At 45.1% G+C, this 26134-nt stretch overlaps 1 protein-coding gene across 2 annotated transcripts in view; it reads right to left on the bottom strand.

Moving 5' to 3' along the window:
- Positions 1-24665, bottom strand: part of RAB27A (RAB27A, member RAS oncogene family) — a 73671-nt gene extending 49006 nt beyond the window's left edge. The window contains exon 1 of one of the 2 annotated variants that reach the window (XM_032622927.1): positions 24542-24665. The gene's annotated coding sequence lies outside the window, so the exon portion shown is untranslated. Of the gene's footprint in view, positions 1-9303; positions 9432-24541 lie in introns of those variants that run through there. The other variant, XM_032622928.1, reaches the window with a different exon arrangement.
- Between the last annotated feature and the right edge of the window lie 1469 nt (positions 24666-26134).

Here is a 26134-nt window from a genome sequence, read left to right as displayed (position 1 = left end):
ATTAATAAATATTTGAATGAATAAAAAAATGAAATACCTAATAAGTATCACATAATTGAGAGGATTTATTCAAAACCAATCTTCAAATGTAACACATCACGTGTACATACGTTGCTCTAGCTTGGAGCCAAAAGAAAAAGGTTACTCAAGATGCAGTCAGTTAGAGACAGAAGTAATTATCACAGAAAGTTTTCAACTGAAATAGTCTTTTACTCCCCAGAAAAATATCAGAAAATCATTAGTTGTCTTTTGAATTTCTTTTCAGTACTATGTTGGACTTTAAGTACTGGGGTTCAAGCGTCCCCCCATTATAACACCTAGCAATGAGGGTGATAGATTTCAAAAATGGTAAGCATCTTAAGAGAGATAAAAAGTGATGCTTATATATATTTTGCAATTCAACACTACCAGCCAAAGGGGCCAGCCCATGCCTCAAAACCTTGGTTCCAAACCTAAACCAGACCAGCCACAATGATCATCTAATTTGTACAATCTGAGGATAGAGGGGGAAATATAGTTATTTCCTTTTGCTTAAAACAGGATGAACAAATCTGATTTGTGGAATGCTGCATCAAGGGAGGTTATACCTCTAGAAAAGACTGGACAGGTTCTGTTTTAACCTGAAGGGGGTTATTATCTGTTTGTTTTGTTCATTCATTTAATAGTTGAGTGCCCACCATAGGCAAACACTGTGCAAGGTGATAGAGATGCAAATAAGACAGATACAGCACCTGCCCCACCCCCCCACCCCCCCTGCCAAATTTACCATCTAACGGAGAACATTGACCACTGAAGCAAGACTCCAAGTGTGGTTAGTACCTATGGGTGGCATAATGGAAGGAGCACATGAGATTAACACCTAACCTAGATACAGGTGAGGTGGGTTCTGAGAGGAAGTGTACAAAGGGTTTGGTGTCTGGAGATGGAGAAGTTCTCTAAGTAATTTGCCCTAAATAGTACATTAAAGCTGGGATTCCCTAGGGGGAAAGCATTCTACAGTCCAACAGTGTACAACAGGAGAGAATAGAAAAGCTGAAAGATCCAAAGACCCTCATCCATACTCTCCCCTCATCCCACCCCACTGCCCATACACACACACAACTGCGTGACTCACCCTGAAGGCTACAGTTTAAAAAAAAAAGTCAATGTATTCCCCAGATACTTGGAGAAAAGACTGTGACAGTGAGTATGAAACAGGTTCCTCATCTTTCTTGCCTTACTATACCTCTCTTGTTATGCACTAGATCCTACCCAATCTGCCATCTCCCTCTACTAGTCAAAAAATGTGCTTTTCATATAGATGGCTAAAAAGCACATAAAAAGATGCTCAACATCACTAATTATCAGAGAAATGCAAATCAAAACTACAATGAGGTTATCACCTCACACCAGTCAGAATGGCCATCATCAAAAAGTCTACAAACAATAAATGCTGGAGAGGGTGTGGAGAAAAAGGAACCCTCCTACACCGTTGGTGGGAATGTCAACTGGTACAACCACTACAGAGAACAGCATGGAGGTTCCTTAAAAAACTAAAAATAGGGGCTTCCCTGGTGGCGCAGTAGTTGAGAGTCCACCTGCCGATGCAGAGGACATGGGTTCGTGCCCTGGTCTGGGAAGATCCCACATGCCGTGGAGCGGCTAGGCCCGTGAGCCATGGCTGCTGAGCCTGCGTGTCCGGAGCCTGTGCTCCGCAATGGGAGAGGCCACAACAGTGAGAGGCCCGCGTACCGCAAAAAGAAAAAAAACAAAACAAAACACCTAAATATAGAACTACCATATGATACAGTAATCCCACTCCTGGGCATACATCCAGAGAAAACCATAATTCGAAAAGACACATGCACCTCAATGTTCATAGAAGCACTATTTACAATAGCCAGGATGTGGAAGCAACCTAAATATCCATCGACAGAGGAATGGATAAAGAAGATGTGGTACATATATACAATGGAATATTACTCAGCCATAAAAAAGAACAAAATAATGCCATTTGCAGCAACATGGAGGGACCCAGAGATTATCATACTAAGAGGAGTAATTCAAAGACAAATATATGATAACACGCATATGTGGAATCTAATTTTTAAAAATGATACAAATGAACTTATTTACAAAACAGAAACAGACTTACAGATATCAAAAACAAACTTATGGTTAACAAAGCGGAAAGGTGGGGGATAAATCAGGAGCTTGGGATTAACATACACACACTACTATATATGAGATAGACAACCAACAAGGACCTACTGTATAGCACAGAGAACTCTACTCAGTATTCTATGAAAACCTATATGAGAAAATAATCTGAAAAAGAATGAATATGTATATAACTGAATCACTTTGCTGTACACCTGAAACTAATACAACATTGTAAATCAACTATAATCCAATAAAATGTTTTTTAAATGTGATCTTATCACTTTTTAAAAGGTGACATCTTGGGGCTTCCCTGGTGGCGCAGTGGTTGGGAGTCTGCCTGCCGATGCTGGGGACACGGGTTCGTGCCCCAGTCCGGGAAGATCCCACATGCCGCGGAGCGGCTAGGCCTGTGAGCCATGGCCGTGAAGCCTGCGCGTCCGGAGCCTGCACGTCCGGAGCCTGTGCTCCGCAACGGGAGAGGCCACAACAGTGAGAGGCCCACGTACCGCAAAACATTAAAAAATTAAAAAAAAAAAAAAAATAGGTGATATCTTGGACTTTCCTGGTGGCGCAGTAGATAAGAATCCACCTGCCAATGCAGGGCACACAGGTTCAAGCCCTGGTCCGGGAAGATCCCATTTGCCACAAAGCAACTAAGCCCATGTGCCACAACTACTGAGCCCACGTGCCCCAACTACTGAAGCCCGCGCGCCTAGAGCCTGTGCTCCGTAACGAGAAGCCACTGCAATGAGAAGCCCAGGCACCGCAACGAAGAGTAACCCCTATTCACCGCAACTAGAGAAAACCCACGCAGCAACAAAGACCCAGCACAGCCAAAATAAATTTAAAAAATAAAAAAATTTTTAAAAAGGTGACATCTTCATTTTAAAATTAAAGAAGTTGAAGGTACATTTCTAAACTCTAGCTAATTATTTAGGATGCACTTTTGAAAAAACTGCCAAGGTTTTTTTGTTTTTCAATTGGCCTATACAATTATACTAATGTCTGTATTTAACTCCATGAAATACACCTATTTTACCAGGGATGTTAGATGAAAAAGGGCAGTTAAATAGAAATCAGCAAGCAGCTCTCAAACAAACTTCTAGAGTCTTTCATCCTAAGAAAAGTAAATTAAACATCACAAGACTATATAGAATTGTAATTCGCACCTGACTCCAAGGAGCCCCAGGGTCATTGCCAGCAGTAAGTTTTCTAACACCATAAAAACAAAAACAAAACAAAACAAAAAACAGTCTATCTTCATTCTGTGATTTCTATAAACACTTAATCACTTTTACTTTTTAAACACTTTTCAGAACTATAAAAACTAGACTAGATGGCAATCTATTTTTTTTAAACACACTTTTAAGTGGCTTTAAAGGAAAAATTTGGGGGACTTCCCTGGTGGCAGAGTGGTTAAGAATCTGCCTGCCATAGCAGGGGACACAGGTCAATCCCTGGTCCGGGAAGATTCCACATGCTGTGGAGCAACTAAGCCTGTGCACCACAACTACTGAGCTTGCGCTCTAGAGCCCGCAAGCCATAACTACTGAGCCCACGTGCCACAACTACTGAAGCCCTTGCGCCTGGACCCCATGCTCCGCAACAAGAGAAGCCACTGCAACAAGAAGCCCGTGCACCACAACAAAGAGTAGCCCCCGCTTGCCGCAACTAGAGAAAGCCAGCGGGCAGCAACGAAGACCCGACGCAGCAGAAAATAAGTAAGTAAATTTATATAAATAAATAAATAAAGGAAAACTTGGCTCAAGAGACAAATGCAGGGACTTTCCTGATGGTCCAGTGGTTAAGACTCCGTGCTTCCACTACAGGAAGCGCAGGTTTGATCCCTGGTCAGGGAACTAAGATCCCGCATGCCATGAGGCACCACCAAAAAAACAAAAAAGGCAAATGCAAAATCAGAAAAATTATAAAGGATAGGATGATGTGGAGAATGGCTGTGACAGATACGGAAGTATTTCCCAAGAAATATACATACACCAAATGTCCTTAAATATAACCAGAACTAAATGCAAAATGATATATAAATATCAATCCAAAAGGCGTTAATAATTTTAAATAAAATTTGACAAGTGGACTGTCCTACACCAATGATCCAAAGATATACCAGCAAAGCCTGAAGACACTGAGGAGGGAGAGCCTGGTATGAATGACAGAAATTCAGGTCGTGGCTGATGAGCAGATCAGTTCAAACATCATGCCTGTAATAAGTTAGCACTGAGAACAGGCCCTGCGCTCACCACTATGTTAAGCACCTAGCACAAGGCTCTAGAAAAGCAACGTCTAACAGAAGCGCTGTACGTGGAAATGAACAACGAAAATGCAGTGGAACAAGAACGTTACAGAAATATGCACACAACGCTGGGCAGCCAGGAGGCCTGGGGCAGAGAGCGCCAGAGGGGCGGGGAGCCCACTATGCCGCCTCACAGAGGGGCACCTGAGCCAAGGACTTACATCAGCACACAGAGACGCAAGTGACAAATGCGAATGAACAAGAATTACACAGTTCACATACGATGTGGTAAAGGACTTCACCTCATATGTCAAATAAGCATTATCCTTTAAAGATCATGGAAACCATCAACCAAAATGATCACAGATGCCAATCCGAAAGGCGTAACCGAGTTTTGATGGAATTAGGTAAGGGCTGTCTGACATTCGAAGTACAAAACACAGGCCAGGTTTAGAGCCATGAGAAGGGAGCAGGTGCTGGGGTGACTGAATGGGAGGGTGGGAGTCGGGAAAGAGCATTTGCACTTGCAAAGGTCTAAGAGGGAAAAGGCTACGATGCACTTAGGGGACCTCAGCAGATGCATGCCGCTATAGGGCTGCACAGGGAGGTGACAGGAGGTGTCCCAACAGGCTGAAAAGATGGGAGAGAGTTGGGACTTGGGCCTGAAAGGACTCTTATATGGCACTAGGAAGTCTTGTGTTGTCCTCTGGGCAATGGAAAGCCACTACAGGCTTTTACGAAGAGGAGGAATACAAGGTCTGTGTCTTAGAAAGATCTTTCTGGCAGCCACATGGAGACTGGGAATACACAGAGGACCAGGAAGCTATGAGGAGAGACAGTGAGTGACATGTGTTGGTGACAGTGGGATGAAGAAGAAGGGATTAATTCAAGATAGATTTAGGAGGCAGAAAATCAGTATAATTTCTTAACTGACTGGTATGAGTTAAAGATAACCAAAACTGAATGAAAGGTATTATCATTAACTAAGAGAGGAAAAGCTGGTTTGAGATGATTATAAGTAACACTCACTGACTACTAAGCCCTTTAAAATATTAACTCATTAGAGCTTCACAACCCTATGAATTCTCTAATTTACAGATGAGAAAAAACTCATGCATAGAAAGGCTAAGTAAGTTCTCCAAGGTCACACAGCCAATAAAAGGCAAAGCCAAGATTTGAACCCAGACACGCTCTCAACTACTATGTTATACTGTATGGGACAAGGCCAATTAAATGTCCCTCATGTCTCAGGGACATCCAGGGAGTTGTGTTTAATTGGCATGTGGAAAACAGAAACAGGGCTCAAAAGAAAAACAAGGGTTAACACGACGGATTTTAAAGCCCTCAACACAGTTGATTTACTGAGAAAATGGGAGAGATAAGATGGCCTTTTAGAGTGAAGAGCCAAAATGTGAAGGCTCAACCAGAGAGATCCAAGAAGGACGCTAGGAAGGAAATTTTTCAAACGACAGTCCATAGGCTGGGTCAGTCACCACCGCACAGAGGTGCCAGCTTAAAGCCGTCTGGACTTTCTCCTTCTTGTGAAAACACAGGATCCATTCAATATTTGCTGAGTGATAAATCCAGCACTTACAATAAAGGACCCCTTTACAGACGACATCAGGGAGAAGAGAAGCCCAACAACATCGATGCTCTCAGCTCTTGGATGATTTGCATCTGTGTTTGAGCAAAGTGGCTCCTGCCTCCAGAGAAGCAGCAGCAATGCGAGCTCACCTCTCACGCAGCGCCCTCATCTCATCACCTCCCTACCCTCCAACCCCCACCGAACCCAGCCTCTGCTCTGCCAAGAGGGCAGGGCCCCTGCCACGCCACAGCAACACCGGGAGCGCCCCAGAAAGCAGGAAGGTGTCCTCTTGCAAAGACAGCCCCAGAGAACGATGGCTTCTGCAAAAATCAGCTTTTGTTTTTAATGGGCCTGTTCCATGACTCATCAGCTATCACATATGCTGCACCATGGCTCAAGCTATAAATCAACCACGTTCCTAGGGAGGAAGGAGGGAATGACAGCAAAAGAGAGATGAGAAACAGAGGGAAGTGGGGAGCATGTCCTCCGTGAGCGCTCAGGTACTGAGGGACTGGAAAGGGCAGATGCTGAACCAGCGGCAGAGGCAGCCCTGGGCTCCCAGCCCTGCCAAACAGGCGCAGGTCCTGGTTCCCATGGCGCTATCCTGCTGGCCGGTAAGGTTGCATCAGCATTCTCTTTCTACCACAGTTCCTGTCTTGTGGGCGCCAGCAGCAGCAAGAAAGAAGAAAAAATGTTGTTTGTGCTCTAATGGCTGCTGGGTCACTGAACACTGTGCCTGGAAAGAATAAAGGGAAAGTGGAAAGAGACAGAGAAACTAACCAAGGTGGGAGCAAACTCCTTTGGGATGTATTAACTACAACCTGGACATTCTATAGATGAAATGCCCTCATGAATAAACACACCTCCCCAAAACTTTTTTTTTTTTGGTACTTAGAAGAATCTCAACAGAGAATGTCGGCTTTTTATCAAGTCTCTCTCTCATGGGAATTTTTTTTTTTTTTTTTTTTTTTTTTTTGCCACACCACGTAGCATGCAGGATCTAAGTTCCCCAACCAGGGATGGTCCCCTGCAGTGGAAGTGCAGAGCCCTAATCACTGGCCCACCAGGGAAGTCCCCCTCTCATCTGATTTCTGATGAGACTTTGGGTTCACTCCCAGGTGAAAGCATGAACTGTGACCAAGAAAAGAAAATGATGTACTGGGGTGGAAGTCAGGACACTGCCTTGGCTCTGACGCTCCTCAGCCAAATGACTTGAGCACTTTGAAGCCTCAGTTTCTTCATTTGTGAAATGAGGAGGTCAGACTAGATGAATGTTAAGGGTCCTTCTACTCTCCTCACCTATCTTGAGGGTGTTCCAGAGCAAGGGAGCCCTTCCAGGTGCCCTTGTGCCAAGATGCTGATTGTGTCTCCAGGGACACCCAACAGTGAAAGTGGCCACGACTCAATGGAAGAGGTAAGTGGAATGCACACTCACGAAGTTATATCCATACATATGATTAAACCAGTGTTAGTGGGCAGAGACCATGTCTTATTTATCTTCACACACTCAACAGCCAACACAGTCTAGGCACCTGGCTTAATAAATATTTATTGCATGCACGTGGAGGCAAAGTGTGATGTAATGAAATCTTTCAAATTTATCTGTGATGAGTTGAATTGTGTTCCCCCAAAATTCATATGTTGAAGCCCTAACTCGTAGTACTTCATAACATGACCTGATTTGGAAGAGGGTCCTTAGAGAGGGTATCAAATGAAAAAGAGGTCATTAGGGTGGGCCCTAATCCAATGTGACTGGTGTCCCTATAATAAGATTTCTGAACAGAGACACACAGAAAAGGAAGATGACAAGAAGAGACAGAGGGAGAAGACAGCCATATACAAGCCAAGGAGAGAGGCCTGGAACAGACCCTTCCTTCAGAGCCCCCAGAAGGAGCCAGCCCTGCCAACACGTTGATCTCAGACTTCTAGGCTCCAGGACTGAGACAAGAAATTTCTGTTATTTAAGCTACACAGTCTGTGACACTTTGTTATGGCAGTTCCAGCAAACTGGTACATATCTAAAAGTAGGGAGAATTGTATAATAAGATACCCCATCATACTCATCACCCAGATCTTTCATTCCTGCATACTATCACTAAGCACCTCTAAAATAGATGGACCTTTCCTCACAATGCTGTTTCCACACATCACAAAATTAATAATTTGAAGGCAAATTTAACTGACAGAAGAAATACATCTTACACTAAAACACATGCTTATATAATTCTCCACTAGAGCTATTAACAGTATTGAAAACAAACAGTATTGAAAACAAAATCCCAATAAGCTTCAATTGTTGTGGATAAAATGCTCAGAGGATGAGCGAGACTCTTAGAGCAATTCAATTCCATAATCGGCTCTCTTGTTCAACATATTATCTGAGAATAAAAGCCTCTGTTACTTTGTTAAAGCACAGAAAAGAAAGGAAGAATGCAGTCAGTATTCATACTCACTCTCTGGTAACTGAAAATGCACTTTTCAAACTAAACCCAAGAAATTTAGCAGATGTCTTGAAGTCTTTGTTTAAAAAAAAAATTAACGTGCAGTGGCATCTTATGTTAAAGTGCACATGTTTTAAGTACTTGAAAATTGGCATGGAGGAACTCTACCTCCCTCCCCACCACCAAAAAAAGCAAAAGCATACGTTGATAAAGTATAAATCGCTGGTTAATTTTCCTAAAACTTCAGAGACTGGCGTTCCCAATACTTCAACAATTATACAACTTGGAATCACATGTCCTCTTCTAAAAAGTTACTTTTTGTCTAATACAAAGATGTGAAAGTCAGAATCGCCTACTTGTAAAAGTTTTTCAAAAGAGTCTTTTGAAAAGCAATTTGCTCCATCAACTTTCAAAATCAGGCATCTCTGTAAAAACCCACAATCCAGCTAATTAGTCTCAGCTGTTCGTCATATAGCCTGCAAACCAGTCAAGTGACTTTGCCCCTTTCAAGTTTTTACTAAAACCCAATCTCCTGGTCTCTCAGACAGAAGGTGGCTGTATTAACCGCCTTGCAACGTTAGAAGACTCACACTTCAACTTTTTCTTTTTCCCCCCATCAAAAAATTAGATGTTTCTTGAAAAAACATCTTTAAAGGTACTGTGTTCTCAAGGCCCTGAAGGTTTATATTAATATTGTTTCTTTACAAACACAAGGCCTGATCCAAACAAACACCACGGGAGATCAGTGTTAAGTGGCAGAAGTGACGGGACTTCCTACACCTCTCACTCCGGCCTCCAGACTCACGAGGGAAACTCTCTACCGCGCGGTCCACCCAGATATCTTGCCGGCATCTTAAATTCAACATGTCCTGCCCTCCACTTACCTCCTGTGCTCTCCTCTCCAGACCCTGCTTCAGACCCTCCTCTCCTCCTGTGTCTTGAGTAACACAATCCGAACACACATCCAGCCAGACATCTGACTGGCCCTCAGTGGCTCCTCCCACTTCCATTAGCCACCAAGTTCTAGGGCTCTTCCCTCCTCTTGCTTTTATTCCAAGTGTTTATCATTTCTCATTGGATGGCTACAATCAACCACACGTTCGGTTTTCTGGCCCCCAACTGGGCCCCCCCACGGACCCATCCTCCACGCCTCAGCCAAAGTGATCTTTCCAAAAGGTAAGTGGGTGTCCATCACCGTCCTCTGCAAAGCCAGCCAACGGCTCCCCACCACCTCCACAGTGGCATCCCCACTCCTCAGGCCTCTGCCTTCCTTGTCATCCCTGCCTCCTGACTCCAGCCACCACAACTAGTTGTAATTCTCTAAACCAGTGATTTTCAAAATGGGAGAGCAGAGTCACCAGCAGCACCTGGGAAACTGTTAGAAATGCACATTCGTGGGTCCACCCCAGGCCTATGGGATCAGAAATTCTAAGGATGGGGGCGGCCAACAAGCCCTCCAGGTGATTCTGATACACTCCCCATAGGGCACCTGCTCTAAACTCACCCAGAGACTTAGTCCTTCGCTCCTTCTTCTGCCAGTAATGCTGCATTAGATGCCTCTTCTCTGTGCTCACTCTTCCTAGAACAGGTTAACCCTGTATGGTAATTATCCAATTTATTTCTTGCTGGTTGGTGAATATCTTTTTTTTTTCTTGGCCGTGCCGCATGGCCTGTGAGGTCTTAGTTCCCCAACCAGGGATCAAACCCGTGCTCCCCTGCAGTGGAAGCACGGAGTCTTAACCACTGGGCCGCCAGGGAAGTTCCTGAATATCTTGAAGACAGGAATTGTGTCTTATCTGACTCACCCGTCCCACAAATCACTAGCTGAAGACAAGCCTGTCACTGGGATAGATGCTGGGCGTAAAACGAATCACTCTATCCCTTGCCTCTAGGGGAAGCCACCCGCTCACTTTGACCACTCAAAGTGTGACTGAAGGCTCCACCGATACAATCTACACAATCCCATCACCAACCTGAAATGTGAGCAACTGAAAACACCTGAACATAACCAGTCTGACATCATCTGGTAAATGACACGGAATTTTCGGTTTATGTGGTTTATAAAGGAAAACTTATATACTCCTCTTTTCTCACAGCAACCTCTAGAATGTGGAGAATAATTTATTAAGGGAAAGTACCAAAATGTTTAAATCCCAGATTAAAACTCATTATAGTTAGCTTATTCTAAATTACAGTAGAAGCTGAGTAAAGTTTCATATTAGCACTTCTCAGCCTTCAGGGTTCTTAGGAATCTTAGGGTTTTGTTAAAATGCTAATTCTGATTCAATAGGTCTGGGTAGGGCCCAGGATTCTGCATTTCTAAGGAGCACCCAGGTGATACCCAGGTAACAATGATGCTCCTTGTCCTGGAACGACACTTTCAGTAGCAAGTAAAACTTCAACAACCCCATTTTTCATAGAACTATAAGTCTTAGAGCAATACAACCTTTTTTTAGACCACTTTGCAGTGAAAGCTTTCTCAAATGTATTTCAGGCTTCAGGATACAGATGGCACACTAAATACATTTAGTTCTATTACCTCCCCAAATCTCACTAGTATAACAAGGAAGAGAATTTTATTTCTTACAGACATAAACTTACAAAAACAAAGAGAACATAAGTGGAAACAACAGGAAGAAAATGTTGGAAGCTAGAAAGTATCGAATAGATGAACAAGAGGTAATCGATTAGCAGACCCAGGAAAGCGGACTCTTTACCTGCCATTAGAGAAAGCCAACAAGCAACTCATCACAGAATCTCCAGAAAGGCTTAGGCAGTTGGGGCCCCAAACACCTCCGAGGGAGGGGAGAGGGTAAAGTGGGGCTAAAAATGGTGGAAGTCTGTTTACACCCCAAGCCCCACCCTTGCCAGCCTTGTGACTCCTCCAGGTCTGGCAGTAGTCGAAGGTTTATTCTCTGGAGAGAGTAAAACACCGAGTACCAGACTCTCAGAGGGTCTCTGAGTCATACCAACTTCAGTGGAGGCAGGGGGAGGCACTGAGAAGTTGCTAAGTATGAAGACACCTCCACCCTCACCTACACACTGGACTTCCAGAAGGCAGGCATACTCCACAGGCAGGTGGGTTCAAATGGTCTTCTCGGGAGAATCTGCCCAACCCAGGAGGGACGCTGAAAGATGCAAAGGAGCCCATGACATGTCAATCTAGCTAAAACTCTGATGTACCTGTCGGGAGAAGGAGGAGATGGAAATGGTATACGTGTGTGGTAGGGGTATAGGTGGAAAAACAAGCTAAAACTCTCTTCTTCCATAGTAAAGCATCAACAGATAATGCCTCAAACTGAAAAACCGGCCATAGAAATATAAGTACGTCATTTAGAGACGGGATATAACGACCAGCAAGAGTCAATTCATTGCAAGAACTGAAAGCAGTTGACTCTGGGGAGCAGGAAATGAACTGGGGGCGGGGACTCAGATGGCTTCTCCTAACAGGCCTTGTAGAACTATGCCCTGATAAAATCTTTAAAATTAATTAATACAAAATGAAATGTAATGCCCAAGCTTAAATTTTTTTTTCTTGGATGAGTCAGGCCATCACAATAAACACCTCTGATGTGTGCTACATCCTCAGGATCTAGGGTCTACACGGAAACAGGATGCTGAGGATCTGGGCCCTGGAGGCAGGCTGCCTGGCTCTGAATCTCGGCTTTACCACTCACTGGCTGTGTGACCTTCAGCAAGTTACTTAACCTCTCTGTGCCTCAGTTTCCTCATCTGTGGAACCAGGATAATAACAGGATTATTTTGTAAAAATTGAATTATGTAATACCTATAAAGTACTTAAAACAGTGTTTGGCACATAGTTAATGTTCAAAAGTAGCTATTCTTATTAAGGTATGTTTGCCCCTATAATAAAAGCCTCCTGACACTGTATTGATTTTGTCTTTTATTAGTTTACATTTCATTCTCCCTGTCCTCACCTTCTCTGTTAGCCAGCTGTCCCTCACCATAATAATCAGTGTGCCTTTCTAGGGTCACCCCTTCCCCCGCCAATGTGCAGCTTCTAATTGACAAGGCACATGGAAACCAAATAAACGAGATAAGAATTATGTATAAAATAGAGAAAAATGGGCACCACAAAATGTTCTGACGGTCTCTCTGTGGGGCAAATCTGCACATTTCCATATATGAATCATCTATCTGACAATTCAGAACCCTTTGGGCTTACTTTCTAACTATCAACTGTAGGTCAGTGAGCTGGGTGACACTCAGGGAAACCAACCATCCCAGTTTACCTGGGACTGCGTTTTAGCACCGAAAGTCCTGCATACCTGGAAACCCCAGTCCCAGCACTGGTTAAATTACTTAACCCTTCTGAGCCTATTTCATCAGCTGTAAAATGAAGGATAATATTTAGTTTGAAAGTCTATTGAGGATTAAGTGAGAGAATGTTCATATAATTCCTGACACATAGTAAGCTCTCAATAAATGATAGCTCTAGCTACTGGACTCAGTTACCTGTTGTTATTACCAACTCTGATATCAGTGGCAAAATAAATTATCCTTAGAAACTTAACCTGTACCTTGGTTATTTTCTTACTGGAAAAATAATTAACCTTATATACAGTGGATCCCAGGAAGCTGAAATGTTTGCTTTCATGAATCTCCTTCCACCCTTTTCCTACACAATTTGTTTCAGGGACTAAGACTTGTTAAAGAAATGTAATATTTCAACAATGTTGACTTCTCCATGCATCTTTTCTACTACAGACGCCCTGGGGTTCTTATGTTAGTACTTATGTTCGTAGTTGCTTCTAAACTTCTGGACAGAAATCAGCATTCCAACTCGCAAAGAAGGACATCAGACATGATGAAATTCTTTTTTAATTTTCATCTCCCTTTTTTCCTTCAGAATGGCACCAAATCATTGTCTCCTAATGGATTAACAATTCATTCACTAAATATGTCCATTCTATGCCTGAAAAATAAGGTGGGGCTTCCCTGGTGGCGCAGTGGTTGAGAGTCCGCCTGCCGATGCAGGGGACGCGGGTTCGTGCCCCGGTGTGGGAGGATCTCGCGTGCCGCGGAGCGGCTGGGCCCGTGGGCCGTGGCCGCTGAGCCTGCGCGTCCGGAGCCTGTTGCTCCGCAGCGGGAGAGGCCACAGCGGTGAGGGGCCCGCGTACCACAAAAAAAAAAAAAAAAAAAAAAAATAAGGTGGACATCAGGGCAGTCCACCAACACAAGGGCGAAGTTGCTATAAGAAAAGTTGCACGATTTGGGGTAGATAACTGAAAGGATCACAAGTTACTCAAAGCCAAGACATGGCCTGGGCACTCTAAGAGGCAGCAGAGAGCATGAACACCCAGGCATGTAAGAGACTTCTCTGTCCAGGCTCCCAAGCTCCCACCTCCCATGTTCATACTTCTTCTGCCAGTGTCCCCACCCAGTGCCCAAGGCCTGTGAGCAAAACACTGGCGAACCACAGAACCTCCGAGGAGCCTTGAGAGACATCTGGTCCAACTACTGAAGCAAGAGTGATTGGATCCAGGAGAGAACTTCTCCAAGTATGGTCTGATGCCCACTGGCAGCAGAATCACCTGGAGCACCTGAAGAAAATCCACCCAGGCCCCTGAAGGAGGATCTCTGAGAGGATGGCTAGGGAATGTGCATTTATAACAAGATTCCCAGAGGACTCCTGATTGTGCATAAAGAGGTTTGAGTGGAGACCACAGACAGCAAAACGCACAACCATCTCTGGGCAAATAACCCAGAGGGAAGACCACGTTTAACCTCCACCAACCTCAAGACTCCAAATCTGTAAAATAGGGATAATAATACCTACCTAGCAGGATGGTTGTGAGAATTAAATGAGACAACAGGTAAGAGCTTCCAGCACAGAGCGTCACATGCAGCAGGTGTTCAACAAGTATTAACCCATCCCCCCCTTTCTTGTGTAGCAGTCTAATGAAGATTTATAACAAAAGTCCCTATTTTGAACAAACTTCACCAAGGAAAGCAGATGGCTAGCTTAAGTCCTGCATGTTAATGAGTCACCAACTAAAAGGCCGAGGCCAGCTTCTTTAACCAATGGTTGGGTTGTAAAAAGTGCCTGTGATGGTGGTTCTCAAGCTTCAGTGGGCATCAGAATTATCTGGATGGCTTGAAAATACAGACTGGTGGGCCATCTCCAGAGTTCCAGAATCAGTAGTTCTGGGCCGGGGCTGAGAATCTGCCTTTCTAACAAGTTCCCAGATGGTGCCGGTGTTGCTGGTCCCAGAACCACACTTTGATCATCGCTCCACTAAAATCAGATTGTTCTGACAGTTTGTAATAAAAAAGGAAAACGATGCTACATGCATTTCCTGTTTGACACCAGACTGGTTAGTTACATGTCAATAAAGAAAAAAGTAATAAACCCACAACTTCCAAGGCTGTGCCACCTCTGTCCCTGAGACTCTTTCTCACTACATTTTTCAAAAGGCGCAGAGAAAGCTGGGAGATTTGAGTGCCATCTCCCAGCTCCCCAGGTGGGTGCCCCTGAGTGAGACAGGGGATCTCTTTGAACCTCTCAGTGTATTCACCTGGGAACAGAAGTGGGCTCAGTAACTGGTTCCCAAACCTGGCTGTGCACCATCCATCACTACAGCAGCATTTTAGATAAAACATGGATTCCCCAGCCTTAATGCCAAGAATAGCAAATTAAAATCTCCAAAGGAGAGACTGAAAAACGTGTGGTTTTGCATGTGTATTTTTTTTAGGTTTTGTTTTTTTTTGTTTTTTTTTTTAATATTTATTTGGCTGCACCGGGTCTTAGTTGTGGCACACGGGATCTTTGTTGCCGTGTGCGGGATCTTTAGTTGCAGCATGTGGGATCTAGTTCCCTGACCAGGGATCAAACCTAGGTCCCCTGCATTGGGAGCACAGAGTGTTAGCCACTGGACCGCCAAGAAAGTCCCTGCGTGAGTATGTTTTAAATAAAAGTTCCCTGTGTGATTTTCATGGGCAGCCAGTTTTGAGGAACCATTCCCATGGTGATCTTACAAGCCTCATCCAGCACTAAAGCTCTTGGACCTGTCTGATTTCTAAGTCCCTGTGTCTGAGTCTGTGCTTACCAAGTACCCTTGTCCTTTTATATTTGCTTCCCACAGAGTTTTTAACAGAGGAAGTGAGTACATTCATCTTCAAAGAAAGGAATCTAGTCTGCTTAACAGTTGCACTTTTCTCATGTATCAAACTGGCATTCCAGTTTTAGTTCAAAAAATAAAGTCCAGGACTTCCCTGGCGGAGCAGTGGTTGAGTCCTCCTGTCAATGCGGGGACACAGGTTCGAGCCCTGGTCCAGGAAGATCCCACATGCTGCGGAGCAACTAAGCCCGTGCACCACAACTACTGAGCCTGTGCTCTAGAGCCCATGTGCCACAACTACTGAAGCCTGGGCGCCTAGGGCCCATACTCTGCAGCAAGAGAAGCCACCACAATGAGAAGCCCGCGCACTGCAAGGAAGAGTAGCCCCCACTCGCCACAACTAGAGAAAGCCCGCACACAGCAACGAAGACCCAACGCAGTCAACAATTAATTAATGAATTAATTTTAAAAAAAGAAACAAGTTTAAAAAATAAATAAAGCTCAATGTAGGAAAAAATAGGAATTACATAGGACAATCTGTCAGGCAATCTTCTCTAACACCAACTCCCTAGTTACTCTATCATTCATTTATTACCTTAGCATCTACCATGTGCCAGGCATTATTCTAGGTGCTAAGCATAGAGAGTTCACAAAACAGAAAAAGTCCCTGCTCTCATAGACAGAACAATTCAGTAGGAAGACACAGACAGTAATAAGTGAAGACAGAGATAAAATAATTTCAAAGAGTACTAAGTCCTGTGAAGACAATAGTGTAATAATAGGGAAGAGACTGACTAGAGACTACTTTCAACAGAGTCATCAGGGATTACTCTGCTGCAAGGGACCAGCCAGGTGAGGATCTAGAGAAAAGAATTATAGGCAAGTATAAAGGCTCTGAGGAAGGAAAGAACTTGGCATTTTTAAGGAACAGAAAGGAAGTAGATAAGGCTGAAAGATGGAGGCACAGGGATGAACTGAGGTCAAAGAGGTCAACAGGGCTCAGATCACGGAGACTCTTCCAGACCAGTTAGAACATTTGGATTTTACACCAACTGCAATGGGAAGTGACTAAGGAATTTTTTTTTTTTTTTTTTTGCGGTACGCGGGCCTCTCACTGTTGTGGCCTCTCCCGTTGCAGAGCACAGGCTCCGGACGCACAGGCTCAGCGGCCATGGCTCACGGGCCCAGCCGCTCCGCGGCATGTGGGATCCTCCCGGACCGGGGCACGAACCCGTGTCCCCTGCATCGGCAGGCAGACTCTCAACCACTGCGCCACCAGGGAAGCCCCGACTGAGGAATTTTAAACAGAAGGATATGATCTGATTTACATTGTTTAAAGATCACTGGCTTTGTGTGAGGAATGGGTTATGGGTGGCACAGAACGGGACCAGAAAAGCAGCAGGGACTTTCCTGGTGGTCCAGTGGTTAAGACTCCACGCTTGCACAGCAGGGGGTGCAGGTTTGACACCGGGCCAGGGAAGTAAGATCCCACATGCTGCATGGTGTGGCCAAAAAAAAAAAAAAAAAGAAGAAGAAGAAAAGCAATAGTACAGGCAAAAAAATGATGGTGGCCTTTAACTGGCAGCTGGCACACAGCCACAGCAGACAGATATTTCTGGACTGCTTTAACATAGGGGAAAATCATTAATATACTTGCTTCAATTCCTGTGATATTTCAGAAGAGTTCAAGGAAGAGACACTGCTGGTTACAATTAAGAAACATTTGCACAGGGGCATAGAAAGAACCAGCAGACCTGTCTTCTAGAACCGTCTCTGCCATCAATTTGTCATGTGACCTTGGGGACCGCTCTGAACCTCTGAGGTGGAGGGGAGGCTGGGCCCCCTTGTTTCTAAGGTGCCTACCAGCCCTTAAATTACACGATGCCATAAGTGTAACAAGTGAGGTTTCCTTATCTGGGGGGCAAAATGGGCTGCTGACTCAGGGTTGGGGTTTTTGCTGTTGACTTTTAATCTCTCAGAGAGGCTCTAGCTAAGCAGGAAATGGGGTGTTAGTGAAGAAACTGGCCAGTCCTACTATTTCCTTGGGAATCTCTGAGGTCTCTGGCACCTCTGGCACAAGGGTACGGTGGCCAGCTGGGAATCTGTGAAGCAGACACTCCCGGGAAGCTGAGAGCTCGTCAGGCCGAGGGACTGAGGGCCCCATCTCTGAGGAATTCAGGGACCAAGCCTTCAGTCACAGCACTCCCTGCGGCCCTTCTGGCAGCCTTCCACCTGCGCTGAGTCACACGGCAGCCAGGCCCTGCCACCCGGCTCTCACTTCCTACTGGTAGGCTCTCCCTACACCATCCACTCCCCTCAAATGGTCCACCTGGCACCTTGGTGAGGACCTCACTCCATGATCCCTGAGGGCAGGGTTCTCAGTCCCAACTGCCCACCAGCATCCCTGGTGGGGATTAAAAACTATGTACACATATAGATGCCTGGGTCCTACTTCACATTTAATGACTTAGAATTGGGGTGAGGGAGAGGTTAGAAAGGCAAGAGTGGTAGAGTTAGGCTTAGTTAACTTTACATGATGGAGAGAATGTGGAACTCAGGAAACCGCACACCAGAGAGGTTCAACGATGTGTCTAACGCAGGGTTTCTCAGCCTTGGCCCTACTGACATGGTGGGCAGGACTGACCCTTTGCCATGAGGGGCTGTCCTGTGCATTGTGGGATGTTTAGAGGCGCCCCTGGTCTCTAACCACTAAATGCCAGCAATAGCTCCCCAGGTGTGACAACCAGACGTGTCTCTAGACATTGCCCAGTGCCCTCTGCGGGAGGAGCGAGTCGGAACCAGCCCAGCTGAGAACGCTGGTGTAATATCACTTAGTTAATTATTGGCAGTGTTAGAAGCTAAAAACCAATCCACTAATTCCTGCCTGTGTTGGTTCCTCCACATTCCAGCAGGAGCTGTGGAACACAGGGATGAGTCACTCCCTGAGGAAATACCACAACCCACTTCACGGCCCTCTGGGCCTAAGCAGAGTGGGGGCAATGGAGAACTGACCTTGTCCCTGACGAAGGAAGCCCAGCCTGGAACAGCCAGCAGCTTGTTTGGCCACATTTGGTCTCCAGTATCTGACTAGAAGGACGGTACCTTATCTTTTCAAGGGCTGCTAGACCTTTTTACTCATGCCTGGGGTTGCTCCCTTGCAGTGGTGAGATTCATTATGAAAATGATTTACACACTGCAGGAAACAAAGAAATCCCGACCACAACCATGGATTATATTTTAAAATTCTCAGGTGTATGTCTCATTCCTTCCTTCCCGTGTTAGGGCTAGTACAGCAAGAATTTAAACAATACCTTACCATAAGCTTTATTAGCTGACTGAGACCCTGCCTTTGTTGCAAATGATACAAATATACAGGAGATAAGTAACCAGCCATACTCAGATAAGACTTGACCAGCTGCTCATGAGGTGGGATCAGAGCAAGATAGATGAGCAGCAGTTAGTTAAGAACAAACAGATTTTTCAGTCTCTTGGCAACCAATTTTATTGTTATGCTTTGACCTGGCAGCTGGTAAGGCTTTATATGAATTAATCAACAAAGCTATGAAAAAACAGGATTAGTGGCTCTGAAATAGGGTATTCTCATGGCAGTCAGAGGAAGCATATTCGTTTTCAAGACTGCTTTCTCAAATAAGTACAAATAACTTTTAAACAGTAAGAAAATAACCCAGTGTTTTAAAAGGACACATCTCTAAATAGGAAGTCACATATACCTATCTACTGCATTGGTCCTTACCACGTAGCTTCCATATTTATTCTACCAAAATACAAAAGGATACGGAGTATCAAAGGAATAGGCCACACAAAGCAAGTGACTTACAGTGAGACAGTACTTGGTGGCTGTGGAATTATTCTCAGCAAGTCCTCCTAAATCAAAGCATCTTACGATGAACACTCAAAGGTGACAAAAATATTAACCAGACCTTAAAAGGAATAAAAACACATGGAAAGTCAGGCTTTCTGGCTTTCTGGCATCACCACAGAAATACAACCTATGGTGGCTCTAAACAGTCCTATGGTTCTCAGAGAAAAGACAAGGGTATCCGTGAGGATGGCTTCGCCTGCCACATAACGTATCTAGGGACTGGAAGGACAGCAGGAGAATGGAGCGATCATGGGAGGGTGGCAAAAGAAGTGATTAAAGGCCAGCACGAAAACATAAGCAACTTACACATGATCTCTTAAGGGAAGACATTATGTAGCAGACCAACCACTGGACCCAGAGTTCCGGTTCTGGCTCTGCTACTAACTGTGTGATCTTAGAAAATGACTTAACATCTCTGGATAAAAATTTCCTTAACTGCCAAACACTAGAGTAAGATAATCTTCTACTTCCTTCTAGTTCTAATACTCCTTGAGTTTACAAGCCCCCTCCTTCCTTAAGATGGACACATGTGCAATCACCAAAGTGAGCCATAGCTCAGTCGTTCTTTGGACATTATCATGATCAATGCATTCCCTGTGCATAAACCTAGGTTTACCAAACCAGGGTTACCAGATTAGATTCAAGACACCAGTTGATTTTGCCTTTCATAAAAACAACTAATTTTTTAGCATAAGTACGTCCCAAATATTGCCTGGGACATACTTAGAGTAAAATATCAGTTGTTGGTCATCCAAAATGCAAATTTCTTTTTTTTTTTCCAGTTTGCTAAATCTGGCACCCTACCTCTGACCCCACGTTAAAAGTTCAATTTCAAGACTCAAAAGTCCGATTTCATATTTGTGGGTGGTGCCAAGCGTGGCTGAGGCACCAAATGGGAGGCCTTCTCGTGGGTAACATACAAAGAGGCAAAAAACAAAACAAAAACAGGCAAGGAAGAATAACTTTCAACATTTCTTTTGAGTAAGTGAGGCATCAAGTTTTCTTTAACAGTAAATGAAATATGAGTGTTATAGACCTCAATCATACAAGAAAAACAATGTGGTGTACTGCACCACCAGACAGGAGGCCAAAACGAGCTGGATGCTCACAGCTCCACACCTCTCACCCTCTGGACATAAAGTTAATTACAAACCCTTTATCTCTTCCTCCAACTCAGTGCTCACAGTCTGCTCCCAAGATAATCAGCTTAAGGGAAACCAGACCATAAACTGGAACTTCCTGACCAAGAGGCAGAGGAATAAATAAGATCCAAGCAAAACCTGCACACAGTATAAAAAGCGAAGGCAGTGAAAGGGAAAACTTCCTCTCTTCAGAAGGCAATCTTGTTCTAACAATGGCAAGACAATCTTGCTGCCTAGGGGATCACATTTTCTTTTTTATTATTGTGGGCCAGCTTTACTGAGGCATAATTGACATACAAAATTGTAAGATGTTTAAAGTGTACATCATGGTGATTTGATATACATATACATGGTGAGAGGGATTCTCCCACCCATCCAGTTAATTACGGACTCACACTTTAAATATGTGAGCCCTGTTTGGTTTTTCAGGTGGTATCAAGCCTATCATAATTTATTAGAGAGAAAAATATATATATATATTCCATGTACGTAAAAATAATCCTTTTTCATAGTTTGTAGTGAAGATATAGACAGGGCACATTCCAAGATAAGTTTAAATAATGATGGAAGGCTAGTTCAGTTTTCAAAATAACACAGAAGATTGATTACTGTGCTGTCTGGGCCAGTTAATTCAATTCTCACTGAGAGAGGTCCGCGGGAAACCCCTCTCAGCTGTTGCCAATATTGCTCTATCAGGAGCACCAGGATGAGGTGGACTGAGACCAGATACTTACATCTGTACACTAAGAAAAATTAAATATATGGGCTCGAGGTTTCTAATGAGGAAAACAAACCCAAGTTTATTCATTAACTTATGGGTACATTCAGCAAGAGTTTATTGAACACTTCTTTTTTTGTCTAAGGCCACATACACATAATCAGCTGACAGCCTAAAGTCGTCACGTCATTAAAGGCCAAAATGAGTCTCAGAACTGGCAATTTCAGTTAGAAGTCAGAAAAAGATTAAATTCACTGTACTGCAAAATATTCATTAGGAAATGAAATTCCATTTTCTCAAATTTCCAAGGGATTTCACTCTCTCCCTAGATCAGAACAAGAGACCGAATCACTGGAGACACATGCTGAATGCCCCCACCCAGAGGAGAGGTCTCCCCACTGCCACGGTGGGAAGGACCCAAAGTCCTCACCTTTCTGCTTGTTTGACCTTTCCCTTTCCAAGGAGGGTAAGGCCATTATCTTGAGGAAAATAGGAGAATAGAAGAGGAGAGATTTAGGAGTTGTGGTATAGCTATGGACATTGCTTCTCGGATAAAGTGGGAAGAAGAGTGAGAAAGAAATAGCAGAGTGATCCCCATTTCTCAGCCTCTCATTCCCTTTTCACTCACTCAACATGATTTTTTAGGGCTTAATATGTGCCAGAAACCATTCTAGGTGCTATGCCCACCATAGGGAACAAGACAAATTCCTGACCTTCATGGAGCTTGTATTCCACCAATGGGAGATAGATGTTGTGTACAACATCTCTGTGTGTGTGTGTCTGTGTGTGTGTGTGTGTGTGTGTGTGATGACAGTAAGTGCTATAAATACTCTAAAGAAAAATAAGGCAAGGGAAAGGGGAAGAAAATGATGGGGCAGGGCGGGGGTGGGGGGTGAAGGATGCTATTTTAGATGGGATGGTACAAGAAGGCATCTCTAAAGAAATGACTTTTGACTTGAAAGAAATGAGTGAGTAAGCTGTGCAGACATCTGAAGGAAGAACATTCCAGGCAGAGGAAACAGCAAATACAAAGGTCCTGAGGCGTGGCTGAAGCAGAGTGTGAAAAGAGGGGAGCGATAGAAGATGAAGCCCCCCACACCATGTAAGGGGACTGCAGGCCACAGTAAGGACTTTGGTTTCCTTCTGAGATAAAAAGCCACTGGAGAGCTTTGAGCACCGGAGTGAGACATAATTGACTCTGGCTGCTGTGTTGAGAACAGACTGTAGAGTGGTGAGGGTGGAAGCAGAGTGGCCCTGTAGGAGGCTTTTGAGTAATCCAGGCGACAGAAGTGAAAGGAACTTGGTGGAAGCAGGGGAAACTGTGGAAATTTCCTATCCTAGGTATAGACTCAAAATAGAACCAATGAGATCTGCTGAGGGACTAGATGTGGAGTGTGAGAGAAAGAAAAGAATCAGGGGTGACCCTGGGGTGTTTAGCCTGAGCACCTGGAAGAGTGAAGTTGCCATTAACGGAGACAGGTGAGACTAAGCGAAAGCGGGTTTGGAAGAGGAAAATCAAGAGTCTGGTTCCTAGAGACTGTTGCCCACTTCAAGACCCTTAGATCTCTTTTAAAACCAAGGCAACAGAAATTGAGAAGCTGATCTTAAATTTCATATGGAAATTCAGGGAACCCAGAATAGCCAGAACAGTCTCAAAACAGAAAAGCAAAGTGGGAGGACTCACACTTCCCGATCTCAAAACTCACCATGTACATAGCTAATAAAGAGGCGAGTATGATACTAGCATAAGGACAGACATACAGATCAGTGGAGTAGAACTGAGAGTCTAGAAATAAACCCTCACATTTACAGTCAATTTATTTTCAACACAGGCACCAACAGCATTCAAAGGGGAAAAAATAATCTTTTCAACAAATGGTGCTGGGAGAACTGGATGTCCATATGCAAAAAAATTAAGTTAGACCCCGTACCACACACCATATAGAAAAATTAAAGTGAGTCAAAGATGGAAATGTAAGAGCTAAAACTATACAACTCTTAGAAGAAAACATAGGCATAAATCTTCATGGCTTTGGATTTAGCAATGGTTTTTTAGATTTGACACCAAAAGCAGAGCAACAGAAGAAAAAATAAATTAATTGTACTTCATCAAAGTTAAAAATCAAGGCAGGCCATGGAAATTAAGGAAGTGAGGGAGTAAGGAAGAAAGAATAAAGGAAAGGAAGAAAGTAGGAATGAAAACTAACATAAAATATAGAAGAGAATGATGGTCAGTCAAGTCTTTCCAGCACTACATTAACCTTTCTTCATTTGTAACCATCTGCAGAAATTCTGTTTTCCAGACTGTGTTTTCCCCCTAAAGCAAGTTTCTAAGAAGGTTAAAATAAATAAATAAATGGAACAAGAACAGTGAAGCACCAAGTTATATCACCAATAATTATAGAAAATTTATACAGCATAACACTACTCCCCTTCTCAACATCTGAATGATGAGCTGACCCAAAAGTGATAATCCATCCAGTAGGAAAAAATAGCTGTTAGCCCATAGAGGTAAGAAAGAGGACCCCCTGGCAGGAGATTAGGAAGTCATGTGGCCCGCAGGAGCCGAAATGCTGGGAAGGTGAAGTCAAGGGCTCACAAGCTTTCCTTCACTTCAGGCCTGACTTTGCTTAATCGGTGATCTACTGGGACAGAGACAAAAGCTTTGGCAATAGTTACCAAACGAGTCATCACACCAGCCCTACCACCAGTCAAGACCCGAGAGCCTGGCTGCCTGGTAGGGTTTTCTGTCTGATTGGCAGGGAAAGAGAGAACCCTCTCCCACCCGTGCAGTTTGCCCTTCCAGACCCTCACCAGCAAAGGTGTCAAGATGATAAATCATTCAACCGACAACAAAGGGAGGGAGGAAAGAACGGCGGGGGGTTGGGGAGCGGAGGGGGGGCGTGCAGGAGGTCTGGGACCTTCCTCCTCTCCTGCCAGAGAAGTTTCCTTCCTCCCACCCCGAGATGGGGAGCCTCGCACCTGGATGCCGCCCGGAGGTGACCTCAGCCCCGTCCCAACCTGGGACTCCACCTAATCAGCACCTCGCCCAAGCTGACCCTCACCCCCGTCTCTGTCATCGTGGGGTCTGTGCTGAGGGCCTGGGAGAAGCAAAGCAGCTTTTCTGGTGGGCTCAGCCGCCCACAGGCGGGGAGAGAAGGAGCTGCAGCTCCACCCCCCCGCCCCAGGGCCAGACCCTGCGCTCGCCCGCTCCGTCGCTCAGCCCCGCGGGATGACTGGACCCTCCAGGAGCCCCGGGCCTGAGTGCGCCTCCCCCGCCCGCGCCGGCCGCCTCACCTGCTTCGCCCGCGGTCCCCACGCCGCTCCTTCTGCGCGCGCCGCGTCCACCCGCTGACGGCCTTTTTCGGGTCCTCGGCGGGTATTTTCCGTCGGGCCGCACATCACTTCCCGTAAAGGAGAGCGAGGTGGGGGCGGGACCTCCTCTCCACCCTCCACCTCCCGCTTCCTCCTGTCACCTCGGCGAGCACCCCCGCCCAACTCTGCGAGAGCGCTTTGCGGGCGCCCTCCCTGCGCGCCGCCCCCAGCCCCGCCGCACCTGCCACGCAAAGGCCCCATTCGCCTATTTCCAAGTTGGGTCTCCACTGCCGCTTCCCAGAAGGCGCGAAACCTTAGGGTGTTGTTTTCGTTCTGAGACACAGTGGTGACACAAACTGCCACGGGATCGGGCACTGCAAGGTATAGTTTGGTGCCTCTCGCCAAATCTGCTCCCCTAAAAGCCATTTTCTAAAGGTGTTTTCCAGGGCATCAGGTCGGTGTGTCCACCTTGTAGCCAGAGGTGCTGAGCGGCTGCAAAGTCAGCTCTGCCCGCGGTTCCTGAGGCCCGGGGGCGCTCCAGCTCACAGTGCCCCCTTGGTCCGGCTCCCCAGGGACCGGATCCGCGCTGGGCATCCGGCTCTGCCACTGTCCATCCCGCCCCGCCAGCTCCTCACTCAGGGGGCCTGGACATGGCCTTCCTGGAGTGAGAAAAAGCTCTGGGATTCTTGAAAATGACCGGGGGGAGCGGGGGGGGGGGGCGGGGGGAGAGTAGTAGAATTCTGGCAGGAAAAAAATATATTTCTGGAAGGAAATGACAAACGGGGTCTCTACTCGTACAGTCCAGTTCAGATTATAAAATCGCTCTCAGTTAAATTTCCAAGTATTTGAGCAATTCGTTAAAAAAAAAAAAGTACAGTACTTGAAAGAATAGCCCCTGTACGGAGAAATCTACGAGCCTTTGCTGCCCCCCAGCGGCTTCCTTCTCTCAGTGCCGACGGTTTTGTGTGGGCCGCTTGGACCTGTGGCTGTGAGGCAGGTTGGGGCCACCAGGTTCCCACTGAGAGGGAGCCGAATTCTCCTCCAGTGCCCTGGGGGTCTGAACAGTGGCTTTTGGGCCTGCCCCGTGGGCTTTCCGGGAAAGCACTTCTGAACCAAATAATTCTACTTCTAAGCAAAAGAAAATGACTGGAAGCCCTAGTCTACTGACTCTTACTATCTGTTCTATCTCACTGATTCTTCTTGCACCACAAATTCCAGCTGTCTCAGGGCGACCTGCCCAACTCCATCATTCTTTCAGTCTATAACTACTTACAGTTCGCACTACAGTACAATTAGCTTCTCAGATTCACATATAGGATGAACCATATGAAATTGCCAAATATTGAATATACATTCAATTTAATAGTTCTAAATATAACAAAGTGATCTCAAAGTTAGGGATAACAGATTGCACCATAGGGTGATGCTTTCAAGGGATGTTTCCCAGGGAAGAGAAAGGCCATCAAACTGTTGTTGATGGAGGTTAGGACAGGAAAAGTAGCCCGATATTCATGTGTAGAGGAAGTCTTAGGAGTCACTGATCAGCTAAGATCTGGGGGACCAACAATGCAGCAA

The sequence above is a fragment of the Phocoena sinus genome, chromosome 2 (assembly GCF_008692025.1).
Source record: "Phocoena sinus isolate mPhoSin1 chromosome 2, mPhoSin1.pri, whole genome shotgun sequence".
Taxonomy (NCBI): Eukaryota; Metazoa; Chordata; class Mammalia; order Artiodactyla; family Phocoenidae; genus Phocoena; species Phocoena sinus.
Note: the sequence above shows the minus strand (reverse complement) of the source record. Positions and strands in the feature narration are given on the sequence as shown.